Raw genomic sequence first — 18,268 nt, 5'->3', positions numbered from 1 at the left:
CCGGACTGCTCTGCCAAAATCTTCTGACAAAATACAAAACCTTCCTGTGATTTTGACTTCTTCTTGCACTTTTTTTGTCCACTTTCTTGTCTGGCCGATCAACCACTGCCATTGTCGGCCGTCTTGGCTTCTATGGCTGTAACATTTTTGTCACTTGGTCACCCAATTTCCTTTTCCCATTTAACCCATGGCAGTAATGGTGTCTCCTCCATGCATCCTTCTCCGTGCATATGTGGACTTTGGGGACTTTGTCACCCACAAGAGAAAAAACAATGTTCTGATCTTCACCTCTGTCCTCCATTTTTTGGGCGCGTAACCAGACTTTGCTCCGTCACCAGCTGTAGCAGTAAACCCTCCTTAACACTTCAAGCCCCAAATCTAGTATTGGTGGGCTTAAGTCACTCTGTCACCAGCCCCTCTGCGTTATCTATGCAGCGCATGCAAGGGGCCGTCTGAACCGCTGGGAAAAGAAGCCGCAATTCAGCAATGATTAATGATGTGTCCAGAGCCGATCCGGGGAAATATTTCCTGGTTGTATTCTCTGCCATTATTCCTCCCGTCTCCCTGACAGCCTTCTCCAGCGCCCGCAGATCACCAAATGTGCCGGTAATAAAGGATTCAGCATTCTGTGGATGAGACGAGGTCTGAAAGGCAAGTGGCGGCCTGGTGTGATCCTCTGCAGTGAGGGCGTGCTGCGGTGACGCCACGGTGTACGGCCTGCGGACTGCGGCTCATCTCCAACCTGTTCGAAAAGCAGCAATGGGGGTAGCTGGACGTTCATCGTAAAGGGTGACATGGGAGGGTGATCCTGCCACCTACGGACCCCACAATCCCTATTTCTGGATATGGATTAGTGCCACCTTTTTTCTACATCTTCTCACTGTACTGTGTCACGGTCCGTCATCTAACCCAGTAACTCTCCAGCCACGGCGAAACTACAACTTCCAGCATGCCCTGCCAGTCGCTAGAAGTTCTGGTTATAGTAGAGTTGTAGATCATTGATCTCGTCAATCTTGCTGGCTTTGGCCATGTCTCAGCTGCTCAGACTGATGACCTTTGTGATATGCCCAACCATCACTGCTGACACTTGTAGTACCACGACCACCGGGGACAGTCGTACTGCCCGTCAGGCCTAAAGGGCGTTCATTTTTGAATAGTCTGAATGTGGCTGGATAAAGGGAGCATCCAGTAATAGGACGGCGCGTCAAAGCCTTCAGCCTAATTACACGGCCCACGGTGCTCCTGCCGACATCATCTCCCCGGTGCGGAGAGCAGGAGGAAGGAGCCCGGGCCGGGGAGGAAGGTGAGCGCCAACTTCTGTCTTTCTGACTCGGCGGCCTTCTGTGGTGTCTGCAATTAAAAATGAATTATCGTTTAATAAAAAGTCTGATCTCGGAGGATTAGATGACTGCCCCCGACCGCAGCGACTGAAGGTGGCTTGTGAATTGAGGCCGGGTTCAGCGCAAGGTGACTGAAAAGTTATATTAAGTGGAGATGCTTAATGCGGAGATATTAGCTAGTCCTTGTCTCCTGCCGATCGCTTCTTATGATTCCTCACCTCCATGTACCCCGACGCTGCCCCTCCCTCACCTAATCTGTACTCAAGGAGGGTTCCTTAAGACAGTAAAGATTCTTAAAGGAGTCCAGGAGTATAATCCAGGATGTAACTCAGGATAAGTTTTGTTATATACAAACATAATGACTGCACCAGCAGAATAGTGAGCGCAGCTCTGGAGTATAATACCGGATGCAACTCAGGATCAGTAATGTAATGTACACAGTGACTGCACCAGCAGAATAGTGAGTGCAGCTCTGGGGTATAATACAGGATGTAACTCAGGATCAGTAATGTATGTACACAGTGACTGCACCAGCAGAATAGTGAGTGCAGCTCTGGGGTATAATACAGGATGTAACTCAGGATCAGTAATGTATGTACACAGTGACTGCACCAGCAGAATAGTGAGTGCAGCTCTGGAGTATAATACAGGATGTAACTCAGCATCAGTAATGTAATGTATGTACACAGTGACTGCACCAGCAGAATAGTGAGTGCAGCTCTGGGGTGTAATACAGGATGTAACTCAGGATCAGTAATGTAATGTATGTACACAGTGACTGCACCAGCAGAATAGTGAGTGCAGCTCTGGGGTATAATACAGGATGTAACTCAGTATCAGTAATGTAATGTATGTACACAGTGACTGCATCAGCAGAATAGTGAGTGCAGCTCTGGAGTATAATACAGGATGTAACTCAGGATCAGTAATGTATGTATACAGTGACTGCACCAGCAGAATAGTGAGTGCAGCTCTGGAGTATAATACAGGATGTAACTCAGGATCAGTAATGTATGTACACAGTGACTGCACCAGCAGAATAGTGAGTGCAGCTCTGGAGTATAATACAGGATGTAACTCAGGATCAGTAATGTATGTACACAGTGACTGCACCAGCAGAATAGTGAGTGCAGCTCTGGAGGATAATACAGGATGTAACTCCGGATCAGTAATGTAATGTATGTACACAGTGACTGCACCAGCAGAATAGTGAGTGCAGCTCTGGGGTATAATACAGGATGTAACTCAGGATCAGTAATGTAATGTATGTACACAGTGACTGCATCAGCAGAATAGTGAGTGCAGCTCTGGAGTATAATACAGGATGTAACTCAGGATCAGTAATGTATGTACACAGTGACTGCACCAGCAGAATAGTGAGTGCAGCTCTGGAGGATAATACAGGATGTAACTCAGGATCAGTAATGTATGTACACAGTGACTGCACCAGCAGAATAGTGAGTGCAGCTCTGAAGTATAATATTGAGAATAGGATAACTTATGATAATGACTAAAGCTTTTGTGTAAAGTGATTGTAAAGGCGTGTTTAGAGGTGGACATGCCCTTTAAGCTGTGGTGACCAGATCTTGTGACGAGCGTGGAATTATACATCTGGAGTCAGACATTGCCGTCTTGTACAGATTGCTTTCTTTTAGGCTGTTAGTGGTTGAGGACTTGAATTCAGTCTCTTGGACCAGAGTCGCCATGTGATTGTTAATCTGCCGCCCGTGTTTGTTTCCATCCATCCTTGGAATGCCAATGAAGACTTGAGCGACACGGTTCCTCCAAAATGACAGAGTAGGCAGCGTCCCCGGCGCTCAGACCGTCAGTCTGCCGAGCGCTGCTGTCTGGAGAGTATTTATTGAGACTCTTGACAGACAGTAAAACACGCTGGGATTTGCATAGATCTGAGTAATTGTGAGACGTTCCCGGCTCCTGATTGGTTTCCGCCTTTCCATTCCTGCGCCATTTCCATCGTTGAAGAAGTCTTTTGTGCTGTGAGGGCTCGGAGATGATTCTTGCGATGACGCAGTGTAACATCCATTTATCATGTCAGAGCAAGGGAAAAAGCAATCCAGCTAAAAAGGGGGCTAATAAGGGGCACCTGGGAATCGGAGGTCCAAATTCACTGACTTGTCCAATACGAAGACTTATTTTTCGAAAATTCAATTTTCACCTAAAAAACATATCGTATATAGTAGAAAACCATTTGTAAACAATTGTGACTATATCCGTGGATGCAACCAGTAATCCAGGTTCACAGTGCGGGACAATAATGAATCAAATGTCACGACAGCATAAATGCAACTAAGGCTACGTTCACACTAGTGTCGGGCTCGGCCCGTCGCAGTGCGTCGAGCCGAGGTTACCGACGCCAGCAGTGAATTTACAAACATCCAGTAATTTCTGTAGAAACAGCGCCTCCGTCATCTGTAGGTTGTTCCTGGTGTTGCAGCCTGAGCTGAGTGAGGTTTTTTTGGCTGTTGTACTCATAGTTACTAGGGTGTCTGACTTTTACACCTTCCCATACATTTTTATTCCTTACAAGTAAGACAAGAGGAGGTATGGGTGTGTATATATGAGGGAGGCCGGGAGATCTTCCAGGCCCGAGTATGTACTGTATATATAAGAAGGTCCTGGCATGTATACATATGGGGGGATATTCCAGTGCCTGGTGTGTACATAGACGATACATGTATGGAGATAAGTATGTGACCCCTCCACCTCTAGGAACTTTTCTAATCTCCCATCCTACAGCCATAGACATTACTATGGAGTCGCCCTCAGCGGATATATCGGCCCTGCTCTTCTGGGAAGATTTTCTTCAAGATTTTGGAGGCCTCAGTGGGAATTTTTGCCCCCTCATTCATCATTTGTGAGGTCAGACCCTGATGTTGGGGGGAGGCCGGGCTCACAGTCTCCATTATAGGATGGGGCTGAGGTCCGGGCTCTCGTGTTCTTCCCCTTCATCTCTGTATGGAGCTTGTACACTGGGTACAGTCATGGGGGGCAGAGAAGGGTCTTCCCCAAACTGTTCCCACAAATCTGGAGCTACAACTGTCCACAATGTCTTGTGCTGATAACAGCCCATAGTATTATCCTCCTCCTCCACCATCTGTTCAGGGGGCACAATGCAGTCAGGGGGTAACGTCCTCCTGGAACCACCAAACCCAGACTCCTCCATCAGACGCAGATAGAGAAGTGCGATCCGTGACTGCACAGAACACGTCTCCTCCAGAGTCCAGTGGTGGCGGCTTTACACCACTCCATCCAACGCTCGGCATTGTGCTTGGTGATGTACGGCTGCATCCGGCTGCTCGGCCGTGAATATCTTCTTGGGAGCGCAGTGTTTCTGCTGATACCAAAAGGAAAAGGTTTGGACTCTGCAGTTATGGGGTCAGCAGAGCGTTGGTGACATTTCTGCCCTCTGCTCCTCAACACTCGGCCCCCCGCTCTGTAATGTTACGGGGTCTCCATTTCGTGGCGGAGTGGCTCTGGTTCCTTTCACTTCTCAATAATATCACTCACAGGTGATGGAGGAAGATTTAGGAGGAAGAAATGTCATGGCCGGACAATGGTGCTGGATGGTATACACAGTGGGAGATGTGGGCAGATTTTTACATGGGGGGCTATGAGGCCAGATTCTATACATGGGCGACGGGGCCGGGTGTTGTACGTTGGGGTAGGGGGCCTGATGAGAACCCAGAATTCATTGATTAGTCGTCCGCCCTAATCCTTTTCTCCATGCTGTGTACATGGGGGTGATATATCCAGTCCCGGCTGATGTGACTCCCGCCGGCCGTCCCAGTTACTTAGGAACCAAAACAAACTTGTCAATCCTAAACACAATGGCGGAAGCACGCCTTACAGAGGAGTCTGCCCAGGAAGCCGGAGCATAAACCGCAGCCACTCTGGCCAGAAAATTCACCTTTTCCTGGTGACTAATTTAACATCGGATCTACGACGACCTCAGTCTGTGTCACCTTTTCTTACAGGGGATCTCCACTCTTCTAACGTCGCGTTCTACCATTCTCCCCGCGTTCTGCTTGCTTTCCTATAAACTGCAAAATCTTTATACCTGGACAGTGAAAACTTGTGCAGAACTGATATTTTTCACTTTGCTACAGTTGTTTATAGTTTAGACGAATACGGTCCTGATAGTTTGTTACAATGTTTTGGTGCAGGCCGGGGCCTGATCACATCAGCTCTTATTTTTGTGCAGACCTCCAGAAAAGCTCCTGTCCTATACACCAAGCGTATCTATAGGGCTCAAAACGGAGACCAAAGGAGCGTTCTTCTGCCCCTCAGACTCGGGATTGTCTGTATGCAGATGTAACAGACCCTCTGCAGTGAGAAGTATAAGACCTGTGCGACTTATCGCCAGTCATCAACCGCAAGCTGAGATTTTAGAACTGGCAAAGAATGGAGCACAATGTTGCAGAACTTTCCATTCTCTGGTGGGTCACAGATTTCAGGCCGGTGCCCGCCCCGGGCCGCTGTGTTCGCCCCTTTTCTCATTCCCTGTCTGATCTGGGACATTTCCATGAAGCGCACACGTGCCTTGTAGAATGAATTCCCGCGTCTCCGCTCTGCATGTGGCTGGGCGTGCGGCCCTCCAGGTGTTTCCTGTTTTGCATACTTTCGGGATGATGTGGGCCCTGGGACCCTTGAACGTTGTTGTGCGACCTTTACAGCTGAGATTAAAAGACCGAGTTGACATGAAGCCTTGGAGGGGGGAGATCGCTTTTTTTTTTCTGAGCATTTTCTTATCGAGCACTAGTGATGAGTGAATGTGCTCGGATAAGGTGTTATCTGAGCATGCTCGGATGCTAACAGCGCGTCTTCAGCGCGCTCGAAAATATATTCGATTGCCCGTGGCTGCATGTCTTGAGGCTGTTCAACAGACGCAACACATGCAGGGATTGTGTAACAAGCAGGCTGTCTCCGCGTGTGTTACGGCTGTCTAACAGCCACGAGACATGCAGCTGCGGAGACACAAACATATTTTTTTTTAACACCCTGAGAGTACAGGAGCATGCTTAGATAACGCCTTATACAAGCATGTTCGCTCATCACTATCGAGCACTATTGCTTTTATCTGCTTCTTGGTAAATTGGACGACTGGTTGGTACCAAGATTTCCTGCACTTCTAGATGAGGTGAGATTGGGGGTTATAGCTAGGTCTGCCCTGGCATTTTTGGGAAAGCTGTGTGACGGAGTTATAGCTAGGTCTGCCCTGGCATTTTTGGGAAAGCTGTGTGACGGAGTCATGTAGGGTGTCGCTCCATTATTTCTTTATTTTTTCACATGGGTCTGATTAAGCATTGGCGTCCGGAGCCTGTCATGTCTCTGGCACTCGATACCTTTTTCATATCTCAATCAGCCGTCTGGCCGTGATCACATTATTCTTCACAGCCGCACATGCAGCTTGTCCCTTCCCCGTGCCAGGGCCACAGATGCTGCGGCGGCTCAGGTGCGGTGGCTTGTGCGGTGTCAGCGGATTCTGTCTGGTCCCCAGGTAGCTGCTCCATCTTCTTACCCGTCCTCCCCGCAGGCACAGGTGCAGATTCCTGGCACGCTCTCCTCTCAGCTTTTACACTGTATTGCGACCAACATAAGAAATGCCGTCCTGTCTATTCTTTGCCTTAATCCATCGTCTTCTGCCTGATAACTCGTTACAATGTGTCAGTGCAGGTAGACTGGATCATTCCGACTGCAGGTCAAAGGGATTGTCTAGATTTGATACAATTATAATAAACCCTTCGCTTTAGGGATTTTCCACCTTAAAAAAAAGTTCACATTGACAGACAGAAGGCAGAGTCCGTGAAATAGATGATGTGTAGAACGTATATTTGATAGCTGCAACATATTTACCGTAAATAGTATCGCCCCGCACTTTTACTGATGGACCCGGTGGTACCTCGGTGCTGATCGGCACCACATTGTGTGTGATATCTACATCATACATACATGTATGGAGCGGGGTCACCTGCCCAATCTGCCCCGTACCCAGCAGACACATGCCAGTAGCTCCTGTCACTGAACCAAGCTCTGATTGCAGCAGTTTACCAAAATTAAAAAAAAAATGGTGTCGCCCCCTTTAGACCACTGGATCCATCGGGAATCTTTTTAAAGTTGAGGGACGCATGGATTCCTCTCAGTATCGGCAGATTCTTGACAATAATGTTCATGAATCAGTGACAAAGTTGAAGTTACGCAGGGGATGGATCTTTCAGCAAGACAATGATCCAAAACACCGCTCCAAATCTACTCAGGCATTCATGCAGAGGAACAATTACACTGTTCTGGAATGGCCATCCCAGTCCCCAGACCTGAATATCATTGAACATCTGTGGGATCATTTGAAGAGGGCTGTCCATGCTCGGCGACCATCAAACTTAACTGAACTGGAATTGTTTTGTAAAGAGGAATGGTCAAAAATACCTTCATCCAGGATCCAGGAACTCATTAAAAGCTACAAGAAGCGACTAGAGGCTGTTATTTTTTCAAAAGGAGGATCTACTAAATATTAATGTCACTTTTCTGGTGGGGTGCCCATACTTATGCACCTGTCAAATTTTGTTTGAATGCAGATTGCACATTTTCTGTTAGTACAATAAGCCTCATTTCAAGGCAGAAACATTACTGTGTCCAACAGTTATTAGATATATGAAACTGAAATAGTTGTTGGCAAAAAAAACAAACAATTTTTAGAAAACATTTAAGCTTAAGATTTTTTATGGCAGCTGGGTGCCCGTGGCAAGACATCAATTTGGATTTTTTTTATACGTGTGTGTGTATATATATACTAGCTATTGAACCCGTTCTACGCCCGGGTGGCGAGCATTTATATTGGTATATGGTCTCCATCCTGGTATGTGCTGCCCCCATCCTGTCATGTGCTGCTCCCATCCTGCGCCCCCGTTCTGTCATGTGCTGCTCCCATCCTGCGCCCCCGTTCTGTCATGTGCTGCTCCCATCCTGCGCCTCCATTCTGTCATTTGCTGCTCCCATCCTGTCATTTGCTGCTGCCATCCTGCGCCCGTTCTGTCATTTGCTGCTCCCATCCTGCGCCCGTTCTGTCATGTGCTGCTGCCATCCTGCGCCCGTTCTGTCATGTGCTGCTGCCATCCTGCGCCCGTTCTGTCATGTGCTGCTGCCATCCTGCGCCCGTTCTGTCATGTGCTGCTGCCATCCTGCGCCCGTTCTGTCATGTGCTGCTGCCATCCTGCGCCCGTTCTGTCATGTGCTGCTGCCATCCTGCGCCCGTTCTGTCATGTGCTGCTGCCATCCTGCGCCCGTTCTGTCATGTGCTGCTCCCATCCTGCGCCCGTTCTGTCATGTGCTGCTGCCATCCTGCGCCCGTTCTGTCATGTGCTGCTGCCATCCTGCGCCCGTTCTGTCATGTGCTGCTGCCATCCTTCGCCCGTTCTGTCATGTGCTGCTGCCATCCTTCGCCCGTTCTGTCATGTGCTGCGGCCATCCTGCGCCCGTTCTGTCTTGTGCTGCGGCCATCCTGCGCCCGTTCTGTCATGTGCTGCGGCCATCCTGAGCCCGTTCTGTCTTGTGCTGCGGCCATCCTGCGCCCGTTCTGTCATGTGCTGCGGCCATCCTGCGCCCGTTCTGTCATGTGCTGCGGCCATCCTGCGGCCGTTCTGTCATGTGCTGCGGCCATCCTGCGCCCGTTCTGTCATGTGCTGCGGCCATCCTGAGCCCGTTCTGTCATGTGCTGCTGCCATCCTGCGCCCGTTCTGTCATGTGCTGCTGCCATCCTGCGCCCGTTCTGTCATGTGCTGCGGCCATCCTGCGCCCGTTCTGTCATGTGCTGCGGCCATCCTGCGCCCGTTCTGTCATGTGCTGCTGCCATCCTGCGCCCGTTCTGTCATGTGCTGTGGCCATCCTGCGCCCATTCTGTCATGTGCTGCGGCCATCCTGCGCCCGTTCTGTCATGTGCTGCTGCCATCCTGCGCCACCATTGTATTATATGCCCCTGCTCCAGTGTGTATGCCCCCGAATGCTGCTGCCATATAAAAAAAAAAAAAATACCATACTCACCTATCGTCCGGCTCCACTGCAGGTATGTCTTCAAGAAAATGGCGCCGGAAAGCGGGGACTGCGCAGGCGCCGATTCCGGCAGCAGGAATCGGCGCCTGCGCAGTCCGCGCCCTCCGGAGCCGGGAACAGAGGAGCCGGGAGACGGAGCCGCAAGCAGCACTGGAACCGGGAAAGGTGAGTATACTTACCCTCCCTCCTGGCGGTCCCTGACTCTCCGGTGGAGATCGCGGTATGCGTTCAGTGCTTACGCATACCGCGATCTCCCGGGAGCGTCGCTCTGTGAGGCCCAGACTGCGCCGGCGCTTGCGCAGTCTATAGAGGCTTCGGACAGAGTGACGCTCCCAGCGTTATATTATAGATATATGTATGTGTGTGTGTATACAGTGGGGCAAAAAAGTATTTAGTCAGTCAGCAATAGTGCAAGTTCCACCACTTAAAAAGATGAGAGGCGTCTGTAATTTACATCATAGGTAGACCTCAACTATGGGAGACAAACTGAGAAAAAAAAAATCCAGAAAATCACATTGTCTGTTTTTTGAACATTTTATTTGCATATTATGGTGGAAAATAAGTATTTGGTCAGAAACAATCAAGATTTCAGGCTCTCACAGACCTGTAACTTCTTCTTTAAGAGTCTCCTCTTTCCTCCACTCATTACCTGTAGTAATGGCACCTGTTTAAACTTATCAGTATAAAAAGACAACTGTGCAAACCCTCAAACAGTCTGACTCCAAACTCCACTATGGGGAAGACCAGAGAGCTGTCAAAGGACACCAGAAACAAAATTGTAGCCCTGCACCAGGCTGGGAAGACTGAATCTGCAATAGCCAACCAGCTTGGAGTGAAGAAATCAACAGTGGGAGCAATAATTAGAAAATGGAAGACATACAAGACCACTGATAATCTCCCTCGATCTGGGGCTCCACGCAAAATCCCACCCCGTGGGGTCAGAATGATCACAAGAACGGTGAGCAAAAATCCCAGAACCACGCGGGGGGACCTAGTGAATGAACTGCAGAGAGCTGGGACCAATGTAACAAGGCCTACCATAAGTAACACACTACGCCACCATGGACTCAGATCCTGCAGTGCCAGACGTGTCCCACTGCTTAAGCCAGTACATGTCCGGGCCCGTCTGAAGTTTGCTAGAGAGCATTTGGATGATCCAGAGGAGTTTTGGGAGAATGTCCTATGGTCTGATGAAACCAAACTGGAACTGTTTGGTAGAAACACAACTTGTCGTGTTTGGAGGAAAAAGAATACTGATTTGCATCCATCAAACACCATACCTACTGTAAAGCATGGTGGTGGAAACATCATGCTTTGGGGCTGTTTCTCTGCAAAGGGGCCAGGACGACTGATCCGGGTACATGAAAGAATGAATGGGGCCATGTATCGTGAGATTGTGAGTGCAAACCTCCTTCCATCAGCAAGGGCATTGAAGATGAAACGTGGCTGGGTCTTTCAACATGACAATGATCCAAAGCACACCGCCAGGGCAACGAAGGAGTGGCTTCGTAAGAAGCATTTCAAGGTCCTGGAGTGGCCTAGCCAGTCTCCAGATCTCAACCCTATAGAAAACCTTTGGAGGGAGTTGAAAGTCCGTGTTGCCAAGCGAAAAGCCAAAAACATCACTGTTCTAGAGGAGATCTGCATGGAGGAATGGGCCAACATACCAACAACAGTGTGTGGCAACCTTGTGAAGACTTACAGAAAACGTTTGACCTCTGTCATTGCCAACAAAGGATATATTACAAAGTATTGAGATGAAATTTTGTTTCTGACCAAATACTTGTTTTCCACCATAATATGCAAATAAAATGTTAAAAAAACAGACAATGTGATTTTCTGGATTTTTTTTTCTCAGTTTGTCTCCCATAGTTGAGGTCTACCTATGATGTAAATTACAGACGCCTCTCATCTTTTTAAGTGGTGGAACTTGCACTATTGCTGACTGACTAAATACTTTTTTGCCCCACTGTATATATATATATAATTTTCCCCTGCTTTAATGTGCGGTAACTTGCTGGAAAACGAACTAATTTCTCCACGATAAAGGCTTCCTGACACCCATGGGTGTAGCAATAGCAGGACCCTGTAGAGGAATCTTTTAGCACCCCCTCTCCAGTGAAACAAACATTGACTACAGTTACCAGCATGCCCTGACAGCTGCATGCTGGGAGTTGTAGTGACACAAGTCAGCGGTGACTGCAGTCTATGCAGCCAGACATAGGTGCACTTCTCTCTAGATGGCGCTGAGCTTGCTCTTCATGGGGGCAATGCCTGGCCCTGCGCCTGTGACCCCGATCTGTCCCCCTTTAATGCTTTACCTTCCAGTCACGCTCTCTTGTGTTTATCACCTGAGTTAATCAAGCCAGAGGAGCATAAATCCAATGGTTCTGTCACCCACTTAATATTACCCCGTGACGCCTCGGCCCTCCAGAGAGGGTCCCTCCGGTGCCATTTTGCAGCTTCTGAAAATTGCATTTTCTTTTGTTTGGTGTTTGCAATGAGCCAGATTTATGTTCCCGTCCATCGCGAAGAATATTAATGTGCCCACTCCTGCGAAATGAAGCCGGCATCCTGCTCAGACCCAAGTGACAAATGAATAGGGCCTGATCGAGAGCCGTCCAGGACCTGTGGGGGGCAAGTCGGGGGGCTGCCCGGTGTGTCATGAATGTCATTAGCTGACAGGCTTCTATTAGTGGACATGAGCGGGTGACACTCTGCTTAAAGGAGTCTTAAAGGGACAGTACACCTTGAACTAAATATGGAAAAGCAAAGCAAATTCCAGCCCTCACGTCTTCAGGATATTCTACAAAACGTTGCAAAGAAATTTCATGTATAAATGAGATTTCGCATGGAGGAGTGTGACTTATGCACTGTTATACAGACAACGGTCTGCAGTAGGAGCTTCTCCCCTTTTCCCTGTTTGCAGTAACAAAAAAACAAAAAAACATCTAGAGGATCAAGCAGGATATTTTCGATTTTTTTTTTTTTTTTTGTTTGTTTTTTTTGTTGAGGATAATTGCAAAAATCAGCATCCTTTTTAATATCTTTGTGCATCATTCAACCCTATGCATGTGAAAATTATTGTGCTCTTGTCCCACGGTGGGCCATTAAAATGTACGACTGTCGACTAACTGGTGGGTCCTTCCTATAGATGATATGCAGAAGTGCCAAGAATTGTTCGTAATGATCCATAATCAGGCCAATCAAAAAATCTATAAAAAAAAAAAAAAAAAAAGCACAAATATGTTTAAAAAAATCTCATAATGTGCAGTACCATGAACGACCAGCGGGTGGTACAGTGGGGCATCCCGAGATCAAACTTGTCTTTGTGGTCACGACTCTTTCGCCAATTTCTTAATTTTTTTTGAACGATTGCATTTTTTTATTGTAAAGGTCGATTATCATCCAGCACTTGTCACATTTGATGTCCCTAGACCCTTTCTAAAATGTCCTGCTCCTGGGACCCCCTCCCCTGCTGCAGATCTCATGGTTATTTGCCTGTAGGCCTCTCTGCATCATAACATGTTATTATCTGCTCCTGCGGCGGAGCCTGCCCCTGTACTTAGCCCTCGACACTCCTGTCTCCGGGGCTCCCGGCGCTCTCTGCTGACCTCGTCCCGGATGGGTTGACCATGTAATAAGGCTCTGTGAGTTGCATCAGGGTTTTTGTGCTGATTCTAAAGCCCCGGAGGGAAGCGCGCTGTTTTTGCTTGTCAGGTCCCTGAACACAGACGAGCAGACAGATCAGTCCTAGGGTAATTTAGTAGTCAGTGTTTTATACTCGCTCACTGTCTCATTTCCAATAGCCCAGCTGTTGCTGGGAGTAGTAGTTCTGCAACATCTACAGAGCCGGAGGTTGGATAATTTCTGTTTATCCTCTGAATAGGCTGTTTTTTATACATGGGGGCAATTCTCATGATGAACCCCCATTTTATTAGTGCAGCTGTGGCCTCGCACTAGTGCCCAGATGGTTCCAGATTATCCGGGGTGATCGCTGTCTATCCTTTTTCCTTTCGCCCTCCTCGTGGCTTTGCTCTCGTGCCAGGCGCGATGAGTGTGAAACGCGCAGAAATGCGCTGATCCCGTTCAAGATAATCTGTGACCATCTGCTCCCCCATCCCTGCTTGCCGAACTTTGGTTTCCAGACATAGGAGTAAGCGGAAATTTTTTTTTAATTTTTATATTTATTTTTGTCACGCTTCGCCTTCTGCTACCATTATGCCGTTCTCTTGCATAAAGGAAAAGCATCAAGTGCCGCACTAATGCCTTAGGTGTAAAAATTGGGTGAAGATATAAGAGAATAAATCTAAGATACTCAGTGTCAACTGCAGAGTAACATGAAAGAGAAAAAAGTTACATTTTGAAATAAGAGCAGTGTTATGGCAGTTATATTATTGTACATAGGGGCAGTATTATAGTAATTATATTGTATATAAGAGCAATATTATAGTAGTTATATTCTTGTACATAGGGGCAGTATTATAGTAGTTATATTCTTGTACATAGGGGCAGTATTATAGTAGTTATATTCTTGTACATAGGGGCAGTATTACAGTAGTTATATTCTTGTACATAGAGACAGTATTATAGTAGTTATATTCTTGTACATAGGAGACAGTATTATAGTAGTTATATTCTTTTACATAGGAGCAGTATTATAGTAGTTATATTCTTGTACATAGGAGACATTATTATAGTAGTTATATTCTTGTACATGGGGCAGTATTATAGTAGGATATATTCTTGTACATAGCAGTATTATAGTAGTTATTTTCTTGTACACAAGGGGCAGTATAGTAGTTATTCTTTTACATAGGAAGCAGCATTGTAGTAGTTATATTCTTGTACATAGGGGCAGTATTATAGTAGTTATGTTCTTGTACATAGGGAGCAGTATTATAGTAGTTATATTCTTGTACATAGGGAGCAGTATTATAGTAGTTATATTCTTGTACATAGGGGCAGTATTATAGTTATATTCTTGTACATAGGGGGCAGTATTATAGTAGTTATATTCTTATACATAGGAGACATTATTATAGTAGTTATATTCTTGTACATGGGGCAGTATTATAGTAGGATATATTCTTGTACATAGCAGTATTATAGTAGTTATATTCTTGTACACAAGGGGCAGTATAGTAGTTATTCTTTTACATAGGAAGCAGCATTGTAGTAGTTATAATCTTGTACATAGGGGCAGTATTATAGTGGTTATATTCTTGTACATAGGGGGCAGTATTATAGTAGTTATATTCTTGTACATAGGGGGCAGTATTATAGTAGTTATATTCTTGTACATAGGGGGCAGTATTATAGTAGTTATATTCTTGTACATAGGAGCAGTATTATAGTAGTTATATTCTTGTACATAGGGGGCAGTATTATAGTAGTTATATTCTTGTACATAGGGGGCAGTATTATAGTAGTTATATTCTTGTACATAGGGGGCAGTTTTATAGTAGTTATATTCTTGTACATAGGGGGCAGTATTATAGTAGTTATATTTTTGTACATAGGGGCAGTATTATAGTAGTTATATTCTTGTACATAGGAGCTATATTCTTGTACATAGGAGCAGTATTATAGTAGTTATATTCTTGTACATAGGAGCAGTATTATAGTAGTTATATTCCTGTAAGAAATACTGAGAAGCATCTTCTGTGACTTGGAATCTAGTCTGAGTAAGAGTTGGGCCTACATGTAAGGCTAGGTTCACACTTGTGTTGTGCAGTTCGTTCAACAAATCCGTTAAACGGACTGCAGTAACGCAAGTGCTGACTTTGGCACTGCACTAGCGCAGATGGAGCATCTGCTAGCTCCATCTGCGCTAGCAGTGACGGACCTGGAAACGCTGCAGCCCGCGTCTCGGGTCCGTCACTCAATGACGGCACATCGCTTGCGCACGCCCATTGTGGGCGTGCGCTAGCAATGCGTCCGCCATTGAAAGTTATGGCGGTGTTAATGGACTACGTTACACCGCGTTATGCTGCGGTGTAACGTAGTCCGTTAAACGGGTTCTCACAACGCAGTGTAATAACCATTGATGGCTGCTTCCTTTAGGTTCTCACTACTGTGAGGGTCACACAGGGATTGGCTCTTGGATTCTGCATATTGCAGCTCATTTTATGTTGCCGCAGTATTATTACTGGGTTATTAGCTAGATCATAGGATATCCTTCTTGTTTGCTGAATCAATACAATGGAGACCGCAGCTCATCCATTTAACCTGCTCTACTATCATCATCATCATTATTACGGCATCGAACGCGTTGTGAGTTGCTGAATTACTTCCTCTGAAAGAAGGATTAATACGGTATTTGGAATCGCCGAGAGCTTGTCACTAGATGCCGAGGGTTAAATGGTGGCCGCACCATTCAGATTTGTAGCCTTGGCTTCTTATCTTAGATGATCATTTATACAGATGAACTCTCCACTGATGAGTATTGATGGAGCGATGCCAAAACCTTAAAGGCACTGAAGTCAACGGCATTGATGATCAGGAGAAGGCTCACGATGAGATTGCAGAAGAGTAAATGATAGATAACCCCTCTCCTTCCAGCATGCTCGACAGACTCCCAACAGCTTGCATCTGCCGGATGTGGTACAAATGACTCTAAGATGAACCATACGGGTATCCTGGCACATTATGTATGCGGTGGTTAGCACTTCTCATCTCTTCGTTAGATGTTGGATGGAGCATAAGCCACACGTTTCACTTCTTACTGAGGCCACTGAATGAACGCAGCGAGCTGGTGTCCCAGTTTTGTTGGCATAAGATGTGGAGTTCTGCACCAAATCATTGACTTAAGATCATATTCGTGACGCTTGGAAACCCAGCAGTTGGTAGGAACTGCGTATTGTTGGGGGCTTTGGCCTGTTGGGACAATGGTCGCCGGGCTTTATCTTGTTAGGCTAGGTTCCCATTGCGTTAATGGGACCGTGCTAACGGACAGCGTTGCACGGCGAAATTAACGCCGTGCAACGCGTCCGTTAGCGCACCCATTAACAGCAATGGGGACGCGCATCACTAGCGCGTGCCATTTTTGGCACGCGCTAGCGATGTGCCGGTGTTTTGTGGCGCGCCGCGGACGCTGCTAACGCGACCCCTTTATATCACATTGCGTTAGCGCAATCCGCTAGCGCTGGGCGCTAAACGGAGAAAATCAACCCCAAAATTTGTTGTGCAATTTCTCCAGAGTATACCGATACCCCGAATGTGGGGGAAAGCCACTGTTGGGGCACACGCCAGGGCTCGGAAGGGAAGGAGCGCCGTTCTGACTTTTTGAATGCCAAATTGGCTGTAATCGAGAGAGGACGCCATGTCGCGTTTGGAGACCCCCTGATAATAATAATAATGATAATCTTTATTTTTATATAGCGCTAACATATTCCGCAGCGCTTTACAGTTTGCACACATTATCATCACTGTCCCCAATGGGGCTCACAGTATGTCTTTTTGAATGTGGGAGGAAACCGGAGTGCCCGGAGGAAACCCACGCAAACATGGAGAGAACATACAAACTCTTTGCAGATGTTGTCCTTGGTGGGGTTTGAACCCAGGACTCCAGCGCTGCAAGGCTGCTGTGCTAACCACTGCGCCACCGTGCTGCCCCGATGTACCAAAACAGTGGAAACCCCCCACAAGTGACACCAGGTTAACTACACTTCTCAAGGATTTTATCCGGGGGTATTGAGCATTTTGAACCCAAGGGTGCTACACAGAATTTGATAACGTTAGGTTATAGGAAAGATATATATCTTGGTACCGTGTTAGGCAGTAGATAGAAAAATATTTAGAATTGAGAGTCCTCAGTGGTTGATACCTTTTAATGGCTAACTGAAAAGATGGTAATAAATTGCAGCTTTCGAGACTACTACTAATTTGTATTATTCCCAGCCTGATGAAGGGACCTGTGTAGTCTCGTAAGCTTGCAATTTACCATCTTTTCAGTTAGCCATTAAAAGGTATCAGCCACTGAGGACTCTCAATTCTAAATATTTTGATAACCTTAGGTTGTCATATTAAATATGTTGTCATTAGTGTTGAGCGCAAGAGCTCGCTACTCCAGTTTGCATCGGGTTCTCGGGTATGCACCGAATATCGCGGGTGCTCGAGTGACCTGCTTGAGTCCCTGCCACGCATGTCTTGCGGCTGTTAGACACCCAAACAAAAACTGTGGGGTTCCGTGATACTCTGTGCGTGCGTACCTGTGCCCCCGATGCAAATTCGACACCCGATGCAAACTCGAGTAGTGAGCACTAGCGCTCAACACTAGCCGTCATATGATCATCATTTTTTTTTTACTTTTCAAAAACTCCAACTATAACCCCAACCCTATCCCTTACTGCAAAGAATGGAAAAACTCAGAAGGGGGCCGGGCATAGTGGAGGTATCGGAGGAGCTTGGTGGACCCCATTTCTCTCTTCTCTGATATGTTAAATCACATCAGAGGAGATGGAAATGAATTATAAATCAGACTTTATTTTTTATTTATTTTGTGATCATCGTTACTTGGTGAATAACAGCGATCACATGACAGGGAACTGTAAAAACCGGCCCTGGTCATATTCAGGGTAGCGAAGACCCCAGAGATTTTCTAACTCTGGGGGTGCTATACCCTTATTTCTCAGTGCCGTTAAAAAGCGGAGCTGAGGAATAAGTGCCCTTAACTGCCGCCATTAAAAGGCGTATCAGCGGTCGTTAAGGGGTTTACAAGACTAGATCTATATCCTGAGAAAATGTTGGCTAAAATATAAGATTATATTGACATACAGGGAAGAGGAGGCCATATCTCATGAACGGAGAGAGGCAGGAGCAAAAGAAGAACCACGCGGGATTCAGGAGAACAGTGAAATCCA

At 46.6% G+C, this 18,268-nt stretch overlaps 1 protein-coding gene across 6 annotated transcripts in view; it reads left to right on the top strand.

Annotated features, from left to right (window-relative positions):
• PLXNA1 (plexin A1) overlaps positions 1 to 18,268 on the top strand; it is a 319,346-nt gene that overhangs the window by 223,698 nt on the left and 77,380 nt on the right. The gene's annotated exons all lie outside the window — the stretch shown is intronic.

Source organism: Ranitomeya imitator, chromosome 8 (genome assembly GCF_032444005.1).
Source record: "Ranitomeya imitator isolate aRanImi1 chromosome 8, aRanImi1.pri, whole genome shotgun sequence".
Classification (NCBI taxonomy): Eukaryota; Metazoa; Chordata; class Amphibia; order Anura; family Dendrobatidae; genus Ranitomeya; species Ranitomeya imitator.
Note: the sequence above shows the minus strand (reverse complement) of the source record. Positions and strands in the feature narration are given on the sequence as shown.